Below are 14,984 nucleotides of genomic sequence, written 5' to 3' on the forward strand. Positions count from 1 at the left end.
ATTGAACCTTACTAGGTGCAAAGCCCCAGGCCCAAACCCCTATCTTCTAGGTGCTTAAGCCTATGTGGGCATGAAGCCCTCAGGGTCTTAAGGGGAGTTGCTAAGACCAGAGCCAACAGTAGGAGCCTACATCTGGTCCCTCAGATGACACTTGATGACAACTAAAGAGGGTATAAAAAGCTAGAACAGAGCTATTTGCCGGGCTCTCACTCTTAGTGGTGTGTTGACGTGAAGACTCTGGGCAACAGTATTTAAGAGCCCTCCAGCTTGTAAACTGCGGATGTTCTGGTAACCATGCATTGAGATTTGAATCAGACAGGGTCTGTCTGTTGATGATTGTAGTTTGCTTGTGTTTGCTCTGAAGTTCAGAGTGCTGGTGTTTTCCCCTGAACTAAGTGAATGATATTTCTTTGCTGGATTAAAGTAAGATTGTTAACCCCTTAATGTTGCTTTCCTTAGTAAAGCAGATCAAAAGAACTTGTGTTGGCAGCTTTCTGTGTGCTGGTTGTTGGTGGGTCTTACACCCCTTCAGCAACTGCTGGCGGATTGTTACAACACCAATGAGCTTGACTTTTTCAATAATAATATTTTTATCCCAAGGAAGTCAATTTGCAATGTTTCCAAGGGTGACGGCATTCTTCTTTTCTGTCTAACAATGGGGATATTAATGAAAGATAATATAATGCTTTTGTTTGCACCCTACATCATTCAATCTTTCTGACTACAACATATGCCTCACTCTAGGGAAGCAGTAAGAATGAGACCCTCCTACTGTTAAACATTTTCCATTCTGAGTCATGCTGGGGGGTGTCCATTTATCCATCATAATGCATGAATAGACAACAATTCAAATTCAGAATTTTAACTGGGCATATGTTGTTGGTAATATCTCATAGTAACATGGGGCAATTAATTAGAGGATACAAATAATTGAAATCAATTGTTCCCTTTCACCATGTACATTAATACTAAGTGCTTCTTGCCTTTTCACAATTTTATGGCAATACTAATTAAATGTGTACTTTACATTAAATGAACTTTTTTAGAGTTGATATGCTGACTAAAGATGTATATGCATATATACATGTATATATATTTATACTTAATAGGTATTTAATATTAAAATAATAGTCAAATAAAAAGATGTTGAAGTTTATTGAAAGGTTTTTGTCTGCTCAGTCAAGTGGTAACTGGCAAATAGGAGGTGTTTAATAAATGCTTGTAGTACTGACCTGAACTGATGCCACTACAAGTTAGGCTATTAGGCTGAAGAGGCCATGAAACTGACTTCACATAATTACTCTTTTGATAGAACCTGCATGAGGCTCTAGTTTATGAACCTTTTACTCCCATTCGGCTCCATCTGGCAACCTTGAATGACTCCAGAATGAGAGGAAATGAGCACTTTCTGGTTATTATCACCTCAGACCAGAGCAGCAAATGTGATGTACTTCAGAACAGCCTTTATCCACTGGGGGATCTGTATCTAATTCCTCTCCAGTGAGCTGTGATTTTTCTTGCACTTACAATTATGTGTTGAGCTTAATGCATCTATGTTCCACGTACTATTTTTAAACACTTGCTCTGAAGTTAGCCTGCTGAAGAAATCAGAAGCCTTTTGGATACTCAAGTCTGCAGGTGCTCCTGAAGAAACCGCATTGTAAGTGCTCAGCCTCCACTTGACAATAGCTTTGACAACTGGACAGCTGAGCACTGTTCCTATTCCCATGGAAACCAACTCTCCAGAGTGGGATGGCATGCTGTACATTCAGCACTCTCTCTGAAAGAAGAAAAATGGAATTTTTAACATATTGATTAATCTGGGGCATCTTCTACCATTTTTGATGAGCCAGCATCCATTTCCAAAAGAAAGAGAGTGGCAGCTACTGAAAGACTTGGCAGGACTTTAGCTAATGCTAGGGGTCCTGAGATTTTATTATATATTTTAAATTTCAGCACCTGCACACTGCAAGATTGAGCCAATTCTGAAGTTCAGTTTGTAGTTAGCTCTGAGAAAAAAGACTTAAGTAAGATGTGCCTAATTCTCTTATTCTTATTCTTACTCATTCTTCTTCTGTGTATCTCTTACCTCATTCTCTTCTGAGATTAACTCCTTATGAAGTTGTCAGGATTCTTCTTGTCAGAGTGATTAAGTATGTAGGTGCTGAGATCTATAATGTAGTCTCCTTACGAAGTAATTTTTTTTTCTAGGTCAGACCTCATTCAGCTCCTCTGGGTATTCAGATTAAGAAATGGAACCAAATGAGACACTTTTAGACCATCTAAAAGTTAACAAAAGGAGGCCTACTTAACTCAGGTTCTCAACCTTCTTTGTGTCATGAATTAGCATGGCAGTCTTACAAAGCCTAAAAGACTTATCTCAGAATAATATTTTTAAATGTCAAAAGTAAAATATATGGGGTTACAAAAGAAACTAACTATATCAAAACATAGTTATTTAATTAAAAACAAACAAACAAAAAACAGCTTTAGTAATCCCAGGTTAAGGAATTCTGAGTCTTAGCTAGAATATGAATAAAATATTTAAGCAAGAAATAGTACTTGTTCAAGTAGTCCAGTTATTACGTATTTGAACTATCTGGTTCAAATAGCTCAAACTATGAGATTTCCTCTTTACTTTATAGAAATTCCTCTGGTCATCATAGTATGTTAGGTGAGGTTACTTAAAAAGTAGAGGGGCATCTATTAAACCTGAAACCTCCTCAGTGGATAGTCTTTTATACCCTGGACAATAATAATGCTGAGTCAGCACTTTGAGCCTTCATCTCTTGTACCAATCTGTTCTCACGTTCAGCTTCCCTGATTTTTAATGCGGGGTAGAGAAGTGGAACTAACCTAGACTACTTGACAGATACTGCTCCATAAAGAGGATAGGGTGCCAGGAACACTCATATTTGAAAACTACACTAGACATTTAATAGTTCTTTGCCCCTGGGCAGGTTATATAACCTTGCTTAACCTTAACATCTTCATCTGTAAAATGGGAATCATGATATTTGTAGGATTTACTTCATAGGTTTCTTGTGAGAGTAATATGGAATAACATACACAAAACACTTTACAAAATGTAAAGTGCATAAAATAACAAGAGATATTATTATCATAATTACTATTACTACCTCAACTATGATACTGAAAAAATAGCTTTCATAGAAAATATGTAGTGTTTTTCAATTTTAAACATGCTTTTAAATTTATAATGTACTTCACTATAATGAGATCCTATTCCATCTTGTCCATAACCCTGTGAAACAGGTAGAACAGTTATCTTTACTCTTACTTTACTGACAAAGAAACAGTCTTAGAGCAACTGAGAAACTTGGTAGAGTTAGAACAGGATGACTGATCTTGTATCTACAATGAGGATCCTTCCCCTAACACTGTACTGCTCACGTACCATATTTCAGTACCTCAAGACTAAGTAGTTATTTCTTTAAAGGAATTGAGTAAATAATTCAATAAACTAATGGCCAATAATTTACTTGAAAGCTATAACTCATAACATCACAAGCTCTGGACTCACTTGCATCAAATCTGATCTTGGGAACTCCCTAAATTATCATTTCTCTTTGGCTCATTCTTCACCCCTCTAGTATTTACTCTGGAAATTCTGTGAATATAGCTACCCCCAGCTTCTGGGTTTCCAAATGGGAGTAACTGGCTCTCAACTTCTCTATGTGTATTCCATTTAACAAATGCATATTGGATGGAAGGCAGCTTTTTCACCCCACAGATAATAGAGAAGATGCAAAGGATTCAAAAGAATTCCTAGACAAATACAAAAAAGGAAAAATCACCTAAAGTTGTCTATTGGCCAGTTAGCAATTAACACAAATCTTTTCCCTCTGTGGTAGCTTCCTCTTGCCCACAAAGCTCCTACAGACCTTCTGACTCAGTGACACACTGTGATCTGAGCTCTTCTTGGAAGGGAACAGTCTAGCTCTCCCAAAGGTGCTAGACAGTCCCTACACACTACTATATGGTTTGAATTTTCTTTGGACAGCAAACACACTTTAAGGGTTGTTAGACAGAAAGTTAAACAGACCTCCTTCTAATCAGAAGTATACTATATGACCAACTTGTAATCGTAGCAGAGAGCAAAGAATAGGCCATGTCCATGAACTTCACTTTGTCACATGAGTTAGTGCATGTGGGTTCCTTGGATATTCTCCTGTCCCAGCTGCTGCCCGCCTTTGGGATGGGAAAATTCGTCTCGGATTCCTGTTCACCAATCTGTGCTGAAAAAGCTATAGGTGAACACCAATAGCTTCCAGGTGATTCTGCCACAAGGTAGCTGTTATAAAGCCTCCTGGGAGGAAACGGTGAGGTTTGAGGCTGGAAAAAGACTGAAGGCATTCAAAGACCTACTCCAATCTCTCACCTGAATACAGACTGTCTCTTAGTTCTACTTGATTATGATCTTGGAAGCAAGGTGAGAAGTAGGATAAAGTTTGGATGAGTTATATATACTCAGTTTTAAAGGTAAAAGCTGGTGATTTCCAACAAATTCATCCTCTCAAGAGGCCAAAACAACTTGAATCATCTTTGGGTGATTAATATCCCACAACTAGATTCCCTCCTCATTAGAAAAAATGTGGGGTGGGGGGGGAGTAAACTAACCAGGTCATTTTAGGGTAGTCCCAGTCACTCAGGTTTAGTCAGGATTTTTTTCTTCTTATTCTTGTCTTCTTAATAAGGGGCCAATTGACATGTCCACATCATATAGAGAGAAATGTAGAAAATCAATGTTTCCCAAAAGGCTTCACCACTCTGCAAGCTTACCAAGCTGATTAGAACTCCCCGAGTTCACATATGTACTGGCAACACCTATACTCAAGCTTTATAGTAGCCTTCTAGAAACAATAGTTTTGACTTCAATCTAAGCATGAAGAATGAAAATAATCTTTCAAACATCAGATTAGCTATGACAGGAAAATTGTATTATTTTGAGTGGGTAAGAGAAGATGAGACTGAAACAACACTGATTCTCAAATCATACAAGGTAGTTAATTATTAGTACTAATTATATAATTAACTAATCAGTAATTATATAATTTTTAACTTACACTCTTATTATGTAAGTGAAGTTGATGCTTTAAAATTGACCTTACAAATTAATCTAGAGGAATCTATGATCAAAATAATTTGGATGAGGGGCAGCTAGATGGCGCAGTGAGTAGAGCACCAGTCCTGGAGTCAGGAGGACCTGAGTTCAAATCCGGCCTCAGACACTTGACACGTACTAGCTGTGTGACCTTGGGCAAGTCACTTAACCCCAATTGCCCTGCCTTCCCCCCTCAAAAAAAAAAGAAAGAAAGAACAAAATAATTTGGATGAAATGGCAAGTTTAGGAAGCAGGCATCTTTATAATTCTAGAAGTATCAATTCAGTTGTTTCTATGTTCAGAACACTGCAAGCCAGCCCTTGTTATCACTATGATCACACATTAAGTGTCCACAAGTTCACAGTGAACTTGCCAGTGCCTGCCAAGGCAGTTAAATAGGACCAGTATAATTTCTTTGTAGCTTAGTATTTAAATTAATGACAATGAGCAAGATAATAATATGAAGACACATTTAAAGGCAATTTAAATTCAATTCAAAAAGCACTTATCAAGCACCTACTATAACCTTAGGGGGATTTATTAAGCATATGCCAAGCTCTGTGCTATGGAAGCTGTATCTCATAGTGGTTAGAGCATTAGGCTTGAAATCAGAAAGACCTAGATTCAGATTCCATCTCTTGACACTTATTAGCTGTGTATCCCTGGGAAAACCATTTAACCTTTAACTTTCTAAAGGAATGAGCCCTCAAAACTTTATTTAATAATTCATAAATGGACTGTTATCTGTTCCCCACTTTTGGAGTTCCATACCTAAAGAAATTACAGTTCCTTCCCATATGTTCATATAACACTATCTTTGACATTTGGGGAGATATAAATTTTGTACAAACCACAGGGCCTACCATCTTGGAATTTAGAGTTTAGTTAAGGGAGAGGGCACATACCTAGCGACAGAATACTCTACTATACTAGACAGTTGGAAAACAAAGTATTGGGAAGTTTGTGTATGTGAGCAATTTACCAAAAATGTAACCAGGGAATACTATCTTATTTTCCCTTCTCCTCCCTTCCTCTCCCCTCCCCTTCTCTCTCCTTCTCTTTTTTTCTTTCGTTCTTTTTCTTTCTTTCTTTCTTTCTTTCTTTCTTTCTTTCTTTCTTTCTTTCTTTCTTTCTTTCTTTAATTCTTTCTTCCTTTCTTTCTTTAATTCTTTCTTTCTTTCTTCCTCCCTTCCTTTCTTTTTCTTTCTCTTTCTTTCTTTCTAGATTATCCCCTTCACTAGACCCCCTCATATTCAACCATTGAGAAAGCAAGAAACATGATAACCATTTTATATATATATATATATATATATATATACATATATACATATATAGTATGTATATATATATATATATAGTATGTATGTGTGTGTATACATATACATATATAAATGTATATGCACATAGTTACACAAAACATTTCCACAGTAACCATATTCCAAAAAAAAATGGAGGGGGGAGTTAAAATAATATGTTTCTATCTATACTTTGCAAACATCAGTTTTCTATATGGAGGCGGATAGCATTTTTAGATTTTGGGTAACTAAGTGCTACAGTGGATAGAGTGCTGGGCTTAGACTCAGGAAACCTTGAGATCAAATCTGGCCTCAGATATGTACTAGCTGTATGACCCTGAATAAGTCACTTAACCCTGTTTGCCTTTGTTTCCTCGTCTATAAAATGAGCCAGAGAAGCAAATGGCTAATCACTTTAGTATCTTTGCCAAGAAAATCTCAAATGGAGTCACAAAAAGTCAGACATGACTGAAACAAATGAACAACACACAGCATTTTACATTATGAGTCCTTTGGAGTTTTGATAGATCATTGTATTGATCAAAGTTACTGAATCTTTCATAGTTAATTATATTTTATGATATTCCTTTTACTGTGTAGTTTTTTTCCTGGTTCTGCTCACTTAACATTGCATCTCCTTCATAATTTTTATATCAAAATAGTATTTTGTCACATTTATATAATACAAATTGATCAGCCATTCAATATCATTTAGTTTAAACAAATGTGAAAAAAGTATAATGTCACAATTATATAGAAAACTAACAGAAATGTACAAAACCCGAAGCCATTCCCCACTAGTTAAATGGGCAAAGAACATGGACAAAAGAATTGCAATTCAAATGAATTGCAAAATATTAACAAAAATGTGTAAAAAAACACTCAAAAATCACTTATACTGAGAGGAAACGCAAACCAATACAAACCAGAGGTTTTTATTTCATACCTTGAAAAAATGTTGAAAATGACAAAAAAATAAATTGGAATAGTAAACACGGTGGGGAGCTACATGAAATCAAGCACACTGATACCTAACTGCTAGAGCCATGAATTCATACAACAAATCTGAAAAGACATTTGGAACTGTAGAAAGTAACTAAAATGCTCTAATCATTTGAAGCAAAGATTCACTTGGTAGGTCTACACCCTTAGGCACTTAATAACAAAAATAAATTATTTAATAAAATAATTCTATAATAGCACTTTTAGTGGCAGGTAAGTGGCACAGCAGATAGATAGCTGGGCCATTTGTCAGCAAGATCTGAGTTTAAATTCAGCAAGAGATTTTCACTAGCCCTGGGGGTCTGGACAAGTTGTTTAAATCCTCTGTACCTTAGTGTTTTTCATATGTAACATAAGATGGTAGTAACATCAAATTCTCAGGTTTGTTGTGAGGACAAATATTTCCAAACTACATTGCCAACCATAAAGCATCACATAATTTGTTACACTGTTACTGTTATTTGGGAGGTAACAAACAAGAAAAAAAAATTCTCCAATGGCAACCACATTGTCAAACAACTTGTGTACATGAATCTAACGAAATCAATATGCTAAAACAGAGTATCGTAGAAAGACTTAAATAAACTGATTTAGGAAGCTGGAGCCAAGATGGCGGCTGGTAAGCAGGGAATAGCGTGAGCTCCCTGCCGAGTCCCTCCAAAAACCTATAAAAAATGGCTCTGAACCAATTCTAGAAGGGCAGAACCCACAAAACAGCAGAGGGAAGCAGGGCTCCAGCCCAGGACAGACTGGATGGTCTCTGGGTGAGGTCTATCCCACACGGAGCTGGGAGCTGGGAACTGGGAGCTGGGAACAGAGTGGAGCAGAGGCCAGCCTGAGCGGTGTGGACCAACAAGACCAGCAACCGGGCAGAGCATGCCCTAGCGCCCTGAATCAGTGAGCTGTGGCAGTTACGAGACTTCTCAACCCACAAACACCAAAGACTGCTGAGAAGGTTAGTGGGAAAAGCTGCGGGAGTGGAAGGAGTTCGCGGTTCAGCTTCCAGCCCTGGGGGCAGCGGAGGTGGGACAGCTACGGCTGTTGCTGCTTCCGGCTCCAGGTCCACCTGGTGGGAGGAATTAAGTGGAGGATCAGAGCCGGGGTGCACAGCCTGCTGAAGATCTAAGCCCAGTTCGGGTTGGGGGTTCTTGGGGAAGGAGCAGTGCTGGTGTGGCAGAGCTGGCACCTCCCCCCCAAACGTGGAACATAGAACTCGTTAGTCTACAAGCAGTCATACCCCACTGAAAAACTCAAAGGTCAAGTTAGTTGGCTGGGAATATGGCCAGGCAGCAAAAACGAACCGAGATTCAGTCTCAGACTTTGCATTCTTTCTTTGCTGACAAAGATGACCAAAACATACAGACAGAAGAAAATAATAAAGTCAAAGAGCCTACAACAGAAACCGCCAAGAAAAACATGAACTGGTCCCAGGCCATGGAAGAGCTCAAAAAGGATTTGGAAAAGCAAGTTAGAGAAGTAGAGGAAAAATTGGGAAGAGAAATGAGAAGGATGCGAGAAAACCATGAAAAACAAGTCAATGACTTGCTAAAGGAGACCCCCCCAAAAATACTGAAAAATATACTGAAGAAAACAACACCTTAAAAAATAGATTAACTCAAATGGCAAAAGAGCTCCAAAAAGCCAATGAGGAGAATAATGCCTTCAAAGACAGAATTAGCCAAATGGAAACGGAAGTCCAAAAGACCATTGAAGAAAATACTACCTTAAAAATTAGATTGGAACAAGTGGGAACTAGTGACTTTATGAGAAATCAAGATATTATAAAACAGAACCAAAGGAATGAAAAAATGGAAGACAATGTGAAATAGCTCATTGGAAAAACCACTGACCTGGAAAATAGATCCAGGAGAGATAATTTAAAAATTATTGAACTACCTGAAAGCCATGATCAAAAAAAGAGACTAGATATCATCTTTCAAAAATTATCAAGGAGAACTGCCCTGATATTCTAGAGCCACAGGGCAAAATAGAAATTGAAAGAATCCACAGATCTCCTCCTCATATAGATCCGAAAAAGAAATCTCCTAGGAATATTGTTGCCAAATTCCAGAGCTCCCAGATCAAGGAGAAAATACTGCAAGCAGCCAGAAAGAAACAATTTGAGTATTGTGGAAACCCAATCAGAATAACCCAAGATCTGGCAGCCTCTACATTAAGAGATCGAAGGGCTTGAAATACGATATTCCGGAGGTCAATGGAGCTAGGATTAAAACCTCAAATCACCTACCCAGCAAAACTGAGTATCATGCTCCAAGGTAAAATATGGATTTTCAATAAAATAGAGGACTTTCAAGCTTTCTCAGTGAAAAGACCAGAACTGAATAGAAAATTTGACTTCAAACACAAGAATCAAGAGAAGCATGAAAAGGTAATCAAGAAAAAGAACAAGAAAAAGAAATTGCAAGGAACTTACTAAAGGTGAATTATTTTGTTGACATTCCTACATGGAAAGATGATGTGTATGATTCATGAGACCTCAGTATTAGGGTAGCTGAAGGGAACATGCATAAATATATGTTTATGTATATATATGGGTGAATGTGTATGTATGTATATATCTATGTGTGTGTATATATATATATATATACATAGAGAGAGAGAGAGAGAGAGAGAGAGAGAGAGAGAGAGAGAGAGAGGACACAGGGTGAGTTGAAGATGAAGGGAAGATATCTAAGAGAAATAAAATCAAATTAAGGGATGAGAGAGCAACATACTGAGAGAGGGAGATAAGGAGAGATAGAATGGGGTGGATTATCTCGCATAAATGAGGCAAGAGCAAGCAGTTCTGTGGGAGGAGGGGAGAAGGCGGATGAGGGGGGAATGAGTGAACATTGCTCTCATCAGATTTGGCCTAAGGAGGGAATACCATACATACCCAATGGGGAATCTTACCCCACAGGAAAGAATAAGGAAGAAGATAAAAATAAATGGGAGGGATGATGGAGGGGAGGGCTGATGGGGGTGGAGGTAGTCAAAAACAAATACTTTCGAAAGGGGACAGCGTCAAGGGAGAAAATTCAATAAAGGGTGATGGGTTGGGAAGGAGCAAAATATAGTTAGTCTTTCACAACATGAGTATTGTTGAAGGGTTGTACATAATGATACATGTGTGGCCTAGTTTGAATTGCTCGACTTCTTAGGGAGGGTGGGTGGGAAGGGAAGAAGGGAGAGAATTTTGAACTCAAAGTTTTAAAAACAGATGTTCAAAAACAACAAAAATGTTTTTGCATGCAACTAGAAAATAAGATACACAGACAATGGGGTGTAGAAATTAATCTTGCCCTACAAGAAAGGAAGGGAAAAGGGGATGGGAGGGGAGTGGGGTGACAGAAGGAAGGGCTGACTGGGGAACAGGGCAACCAGAATATACACCATCTTGGAGTGGGTGGGAGGGTTGAAATGGGGAGAAAATTTGTAATTCAAACTCTTGTGAAAATCAATGCTGAAAACTAAATATGTTAAATAAATTAAAGTGATCCTGAAAAAAAAATAAACTGATTTAAAGGGAAGTAAGCAAAACAATATATATAGTAAGTACAACAAGGTAAATGAAAGAACACCACGAAAACAATCCAAACTGAATGCTATGAATTTATAATAACCAAACTGAGTCGCAAAGAAGAAATATAACATGGCACCTTTCCCTTCTCTTTAGTAGAACTGGGGAATGATTGGTGTACGATATGGCGTATAACATTAGTTTGCTGATATGTTGTTTAATTTTGCAAGACATATTTTCCCTCCCTTTCCTCATATTTTGTAATAAGGAATGTCTCTCTGTGAGATGATTTGGGAGGAATACACCGGTAAATACAGATGATAGAAGATAAAAACATAGCAAAAGAAATAATGTTAAAAGCAAACCATGATTTTAATTCTAGTTAAAAAGTATTTTCTTTCATCTTAAGCCTAAGAGTTGGCTCTATCTATATATCTCAATTGGAACTAAAGAACAGAGTTACTATTATTCTGGGACATTCTTCTGTCTTTTCTTTGCTATCTCTCTGGGTATGATGCCTCATAGATGTGCCCCCAAAGAACCTTTACCTTTCCCTTGCATAGGAACAGATTTTTGGTAGCCATTTTCCAGAAGATGGTAGCAGAGAGCAATGAACAGCCGTCAAGACGGCAAAGACTTGAAGGTATCAGCAGAGAGATGAGCAATCATGAAACCAGTTGAAATGTCTAGAAGGAAAACAAAAACAAAAGCTGTTAACGCCCCAGCTCAGATAATATGATGAAAATTATAGGTACAAAACCAGAAATAGATTACGCAGTGATCCTCAGTAATTACACACTATGTAGCAGCAAACAGCGGAGAGGAGCATGATATCACCAGAGGTATTAATGGCATTACCTGAGAGTATGAGTTGTGTTGTGCACAGATGTCCTTATATGTATGTTTCAGCTATACTTTTACTTGTGTGTCATCAGACATATTTCTTGGCCTGATAAGTGCCCTCCATTTAGTTTCTCTGGTCACATATGTTTTGTGTGAATGTGTGTGTGTGTGTGTGTGTGTGTGTGTTTTCTTCACGGATGTCATGGTAAACTGCAGAATACTGTAGAATATGTGTTCATGGAGACATCTTTCTTTTTTCTTATTTTATAATGCTGTTTGACAAAATATCTCTTGTTCTAAATTAATAGTTTTTGGTCTTACAAAAGTAAACATGGGATGGAGTGATTATGATCTATGGTTTTAAGAATGCTGCCTCACACCTGCAACATGACTTGAACCTCGATTGCATTCATGGGGAGTGAAGGGACACATGAAGTAGGTGAAAACTAGGTACTACACAACATAGTCATATGGGTTTGTGTTTTACACCACTAAATCCTAACTGTCATAAGGTCACGGATTGTACCTAAACTTTGTTTCCTCCACTAACTGATAAGACATTCTGAGCACAATAAGTGCTTAGAGAATGAACCAAAAAGGAAGTTATTAAACACTTACTATGTACCAAACACTTGGGACACAAATCGAAAGACAAGGCAGTCCCTGCTCTCATGTAGTTCACATTTCTAACTTAGGAAGACAGCATGGTTCTGAGTCAAATGGAAATACCTGAGGCCCTTTGGATGCAGCTGCAAAGCAGGTGGAAATGTAAATTGAATGATATTTTTGTTGATAAAACTATCCATTTCTGATGGTGCACAATTGACAGCGTCAAGGACTTTGGCTGTAAGATTTAAAAATACATTTTATTTATGAACAGCTTTTATGTGCTTCAGCAACATATGTATATTTTCATATGATTGTCACCAGTTACTAGAATCTTTTTCCCTATAGAATCATTAACTTTGCTATCTTGGATGATATGACAATCAAGAAAAAAACATTGTAAAATTCAGTCATGAAATAAAATACAAGAACGTTGAGTGAGATATGAGAATAAAATAATGTATTCTTGAAACTTAGTGAGGCAGAAGTACTTTAAAGCCTTTTTTGTGCCCTTTAAAATGTTCACATTGTGATTTAACCACATTATTACTAGGCAAGATAGGGGAATCTCATTTGATACACTTCATTGTATTTTATATTAAAATTCAGGAATTCTAAGCCTTTTAATGCATAGAAATGTGGAAGAATTTACATCTTCTACTTTAGTAATCAGCCATGTTATTGTCTGTTACCCTTTGCTGATCCTAATGTCAGAAACAATACTTCTATCTATGTCTCAAACTGAAGGCATATCTTACTGTGGCTGCAAGTGAGATGAGTTAAGTGATATCAACTTTAGTAATTAGAAAATAAAACACTCTCATTAAGTTGCAAAGTAATTATATGCTATTCAATAATCTTCAAGATACAGACATCCACACACACATATGGAAAATATCGGGCCCATGAAGTAACATAAAGATTAAAAGTTCTCTGTTAACAAAAGTACCATCTGCTTAATATGTCATATACTTTTACACATTTCATATACATGTATATATTTGTAAACACACATATATAATGTATATATGTATACTTATGTATAGAAGATAAACAGATGCATGAGAGAGACAGAGACAGACAAAAACAGAAGGAGAGAGTTACAATGTTTTTGTTCATTTTATTTGGGAATAAGCTATAAGGTTCTGAAAATTAAAGACATAAACTGAACATAATCTTTTTGTTCTGATATTGTGAGTGTGTGTGTGTGTGTGTGTGTGTGTGTGTGTGTGTGTGTATTGGCATAACATAATAATTCAACAAGAAGAGAGAAATTCTGCCTTTACTTTCTTAAACAAGCCTATAATTTGTATTCTCAGCCTATGAGGTAGGGTGAAAGCACCATGTACCAGTGTGTGACTCTTATTGTAGTTCATAAAGGAATTAAGGTAATTAATATCACAATGGCCAACATGGAAGGAATATTAATTCTAGAATAGAAGACCTGGCTTCAAATCCTATCTCTGACAATATCTGTGTGACCTTGGCCAATTCATTAAATCTCCCCTGGTCTTAGTGTCCTTTTGAATATTTGTTACATTCCTATGAATCTGAAAGGGCCTCATAGACATCCTCAACCATTATTATTTTACTATTTATTTCTGTAACTTGTAACCTGGAGGTTTCTTTATTTTTTATATAAGCATTGACACTAATTCATCATCTAAGGCACCTCTTAGTATAATGGAGATTCTCTATTTGTGTCTTTTAATCAAGTCCATTTTTGCTGTCACCTAAGACACGATTTGATACCCTGGCTTTTTTGAGTTCAGATGGAGCATAATAGATGTTTGTTTTATCCAGTCATTTTAGCACTATGTGAATCTTGAGGTTTCAATTGTGTTTCTTCCCATAAACAGAATATTGTTGATTTTTTTCCCAATCTGTTATCCTCTTGTACTTTATGGGTAAGTCCCTACTTTCCAAGCTCATAGTTATTAATATTAATTTTGTATTTTCCTCCATCTTATTCTCTGGTTGTCTGGCTCCACCTTCACAAAAAAGTGAAAAATCAGTGTGCTTAGTGAAAGTGCTCTGTTCTTCATGCAGTCTGTTCCTCACTCTCTGCTGTTTTTCTCTTCCTTTAAGCCAGAACCTGATCACAGTTTGTTACCTTTTTTCGATTACAAATTCATTTCAAGATTTACTTAATTAGAATTTGTATACTAATGACTAATACCTCCCTGATTCTGCACTCTCTTTTACCTCCTCCCCCCATCCCTTCTTTCTTCTCATTCTATTTTATTTCCCTGTGGAGTTGAATGCATTTCCACATCAAACTCTGTGTGTGTGTGTGTGTGTGTGTGTGTGTGTGTGTGTGTGTTCTACTTTCTTTTCACTGTGTCAGATTAAAGAGATATTCAGGTTGTGCTCTCTCTCTTTACAGCTTCCTCCTTGTTTGTACAGCGTTCTACTTGAGCACCCTATTGATGTGTGACAGTGTATTTCTCTGCCTTTTACACCCACCCCACTCCTCTTCTTCTTTCTTGTTTGAGGTCATCAACACATAACAAAACCAAAACTATAACATCAAAAACAAGAATAGGTCCTCTGCCTCATTTACTTCCTTCCATCACTGCTGATGAGGCAGCTA

Source organism: Trichosurus vulpecula, chromosome 6, assembly GCF_011100635.1.
Source record: "Trichosurus vulpecula isolate mTriVul1 chromosome 6, mTriVul1.pri, whole genome shotgun sequence".
Taxonomy (NCBI): Eukaryota; Metazoa; Chordata; class Mammalia; order Diprotodontia; family Phalangeridae; genus Trichosurus; species Trichosurus vulpecula.